The sequence below is a fragment of the Gordionus sp. m RMFG-2023 genome, chromosome 3 (genome assembly GCF_954871325.1).
Source record: "Gordionus sp. m RMFG-2023 chromosome 3, tfGorSpeb1-WG-v2, whole genome shotgun sequence".
Classification (NCBI taxonomy): Eukaryota; Metazoa; Nematomorpha; class Gordioida; order Chordodea; family Parachordodidae; genus Gordionus; species Gordionus sp. m RMFG-2023.
Window position 1 is genome coordinate 11,513,397 of NC_088777.1, and position 4,553 is coordinate 11,517,949.

Here is a 4,553-nt window from a genome sequence, read left to right on the forward strand (position 1 = left end):
ATTTAAGACAAAATAAAATCATTATTCAACAAAATTTAAGACAAAATAAAATCATTATTCAACAAAAATTTATGACAAAATAAAATCATTATTCAACATTCCCCTTCTTCTAAAAGAAGCTTTCCCAAAATTTTATATAAGCTGTCATAGAGAGTATGTTGTGCAAGTGGTTTATCGTTTTAATCATCAAGTTTTTTCATAAGTCATCGTAATCGTTGGCGTGTCCCAATCGTTGGTTTGTTTAAATCGATCGTTGGTTTGTTTAAATCGTAAGCTTGATATCCTTATCGTAAGTTGTCTTTATAAATCAAGATTTTGCCATGTAGCTTGCTTGGTAATACTCAGTTGTTATTATTATCATTTTTCAAAATTGTTATTATCATCAGTCAGTCACGAATAATTAGAAATAATAATTCATCAAGTTGGATATAAGAATAAGTGAAGAATGATAAATAAATAAGATTGTTATATAATATTTTTAGCGTTTTAATTTTTTTGGTATTTAATTTACTTTATGCGTTTTAATATTTAATTTACTTTATGCGTTTTAATATTTAATTTACTTTTATATTTTAAGTTATGTAGTCTATTAAATAAGCAGGTTTTTGTTTAATTCGCACTGGTCTAGAAATCGGTGTTATATCATTTTTATCAGTAATTTTATTTTTGTCCACATTTCCTTCCTTAAAAGAATCCTTAAAGTCATAATTAATAAGTGTGTTAAAACAATTTCTTATTCTTAATTGATCTAAGTGTTTCCTCAAAATACCTTTATCTGTCCTAATTTGGAACATCATGTCACTTTCTTTGTGTGTGACCATGCCTTTACACCATTTGTTATCACCTTGTACTTTGTACCAAACAAAATCTCCTACGTTAAAGGTTCTATTTCGTGGTAAAGTAACGTTGATTTTGTTCTCCTTCTCTTCCAACGGTTTTAATAAGTCCCATTTAACTCTAATGTCTTGTTTGAACATTCTCTTGGAAGGTTTAACTCCTGTAGTATCATTACGCGTGTTTCAATAATTAAATAAAAATTTGCCAAGTGCGATGTCTAAGTCACTTTTGATATTCCTTTTCATATGTGTTTTGAATGTTCTCACCATGCGTTCTACCTGGCCATTGGATTGCTGGTGATAAGCAGATGTGAGCACATGTTTGATACCATAATCATTGCGAAATTTTTCAAAATCGTTGCTTGTAAAGTTAGTGCCGTTATCAGTAACTATAGTTTTAGGTATTCCATATAGCGAAATAGTTTTGAAAATTTCTTTTAAAGTAACATCGGTCGTAATATTTTTAACAGGAACAATAATTGGAAATTTACTGTAGGCATCGACTAATATCAACCAATTTCTTGTGAAGAACGGACCCGCAATCTATGTGTATCCTTTCAAATGGTTTGGTTGCCGAAACCCATGGTTTTTATATCTTTTTAGGATTGTCGTAATATATATTACAATCGTCACAAATTTTCACTTCCATATCTATGTCATTATTTATACCAGACCACCACATGTAATATTTGGCTAAGGATTTGATTTTTCCTGCTCCCATGTGACCTTCATGTAATGACTGTTGTACTTTTTTTCTCATAGAAGACGGAATTATGATTTTGTTGCTTTTGTAAAGACAATCCTTAATTTTACTTAATTACAATACAATGTTTTTATAGATATCTTTATAGGCCTGTTTTTCTTAATATCGTTTATAACTTGTTTTAACTCAATATCTTTCAAAGTTTCATCACGAATTTGTTTAAAATTTGATAGGTAAATCCCCAAAGTCATTTATTATTGTGATATTTTCAACTACATGACATTATTGTGGCAATCTCGAGAGACAATCAGGAACAACATTATATTTACCGGTTTTATACTTTATATCAAAATCATATCCTCCTAATGTTATATTCCACTTCTGGAGTCTTAATGACATAGTACTATTATCCTTAAGACCCTTGGTAAAGATGTGAACAAGAGGTTTATGGTCAGTAATAATTGTAAATTTTGTGCCGATTAAGTATTCCTGGAACATCTTTATAGCGAACATAATAGCGAAAGCCTCACGCTCAATATTTGTATAGTTCATTTCGGATTTTAATAAAGTTCTCGACGCAAAAGCTATTGGTTTTTCTTTACCGTCTTTTTCAGTATGAAAAAATACAGCTCCTAAACCACATTTAGATGCGTCTTGGCTATTCCTATAGGTAATTCAGGGTTAAAATATGTCAAGGCAGGAGGAAGACTAATCAACTTCTTAAGATCATTAAAACTTCTAGAGTGTTCTAAGTTCCAAGCCCATTTTTCTTTGTTGACGATTTTATATAGAGGATCGGCTATTTCTGCAAAATTGTTCAAAAATTTTCTATAGTAGCCAGCCATTCCCAGAAATATTGATAATTCAGCAGCTGATTTTGGTTCTGGCATATTAATTATTGCTTCCATTTTGTCATGATTAACATGAATCCCATTCGCGTCAATATCATGACCCAGGAACCTCACTTTATTTTTAAAGAAAACACTTTTGTTGAAGTTAGGTACTAGCCCAAACGATGATATTCTATCAAACACTTTTTTTATGTTATTTAGGTGGGCTTCATCGTTTTTCCCAGTTATAAGTAAATTATCAATATAAAATATGACGTCTTCCATGTCACCGAATTTGGTCTATGGTTGGAAGATTGCAGATGAGGTTTTAAGCCCAAATGGAAGTCTATTAAATCAGTAATATCCATTGTGCGTAGATATAGTTAAAATATTTGTGCAACTTTTATCAATCGGGACCTGTAAGAAAGCATTTTTAAAGTAAATCTTCGTAAATTTCTTTCCTTCTGAAAGTTTAGCTTATTTTTTAATTCGTGGTAGTGGGTATCTGAAATCTTTTAGAGCTGGGTTTACGGTGTCCTTAAAATCAGCGCAAAGCCTAATGCTCCTATCATATTTGTAGACGGCGGTAATAGGACTTGCCTATCGAACATCATTCACCGGCTCAATAATTTTATCATGCATCCATTTTTTAAGTTCATAGCTCACAAGATAAATTTTTGAATAAGGAATACGTTTAGGTGGTATAATTTTAGGTTGGGCATATCTTTTTAAATGTAACTTGACACTTGCTTTGTTGAGTGGCCTGTTAGTCAATTTGGATTCGCACTCTTTAATCAATTTTTTTATTTCATCTTCGTAATTTGTGTCAATATTTGCTATAAATTTATTTAAAATATTTTTGAAAGCGTTGATCCATGTACTCAACAAGGCTTTTTTCATAGACTCAACGACCACTGCTTGTAAATATTTTGAGATACCTTCATAAGTCACTTTAACTTGTGTAATGCCGATGATCTTATTAAATTTCCATCATAAGCGATAAGTTGCAACTCGGATTTTTTAACATCTCTAATACCATGCATAAAGTTTTCACTAAAACTTTGGTAAGATAAGTTAAATATGTTGATTAAAATATTTTTATCCTGTATTGGTAAAAGGTATCCTAATTTCTTAATCACTATTTTAAGATCTAAAATCTCAGTATTTGAACAAATTGATTTAATATTATCAAACACATCATCAGATAAATTATTAAGGTATTTATTTTAACGGAGTCCGATAATGTTCTGGTCGAAAAGTAACTTAACACCCTATCTAAGTAAATCTCAATCAGTGGTCCAATAAGTTTTGGGAACTTGTAAGGTGTAAAATCAGATAATTTTCTTTTTTTTATAAAATATCACATAAGTATAATATGTCATGAACAAAAATGTTAATTGTTTTCTTCTTTTTTTTTAAATAAAAATGGCAATGTTTATATTTTTGTAAATGTGCATTGCAGTTGTATAAATTCAGATTCATTGTAAGCAAAATATTTTCGTCCAATATAGCAACGTAGCATCTCTTTTAAACTAAAGAATTCAAAGAAAACATCTCCATTGGCAGGTCCTCGAGTGCATTGGACATCACAATTATAAGTGAGTTCCCATAATATATCGTTCATCGAGACCTCATATGGAACATTGGATATTTTAAAAGAAAACATCGAAAATTGTATAATAAAATATTGTTGAAATTTTTAATTTTTATATAGAATTATGAGGAAAACATTTTTTTTTTTTATTTAATGTTTTTGTATGATAAATGTTAAATGTCATCATTAAAAAAAATGGAAGAGAAAAATTTCAAAAAAAATAAAATATAACGCATAATGGCGAGTTTTTTTTGCCATCCTCACTCGGCTCGGGTGACCATGAAGAAAAGTAAAACTATTATTTTTTTATCTATTTTATTTATAAAATTTGCTTCTATATATATTTTTTCTACATCAAGATTTGAATACAAAAACAAAAAGTAAAATTATAAAATGTCAAATACGATTAAATTTAAGTCAAAATAAAGTCATTATTCAACAAAATTTAAGACAAAATAAATTATTCAACAAAAATTTAAGACAAAATAAAATCATTATTCAACATGTTGTTTTAATAAATGATTAATATTTTATAATTTATAAAATGTTTTACATATTGATAATTTAAAAACTTATTTAGATTTTCATTC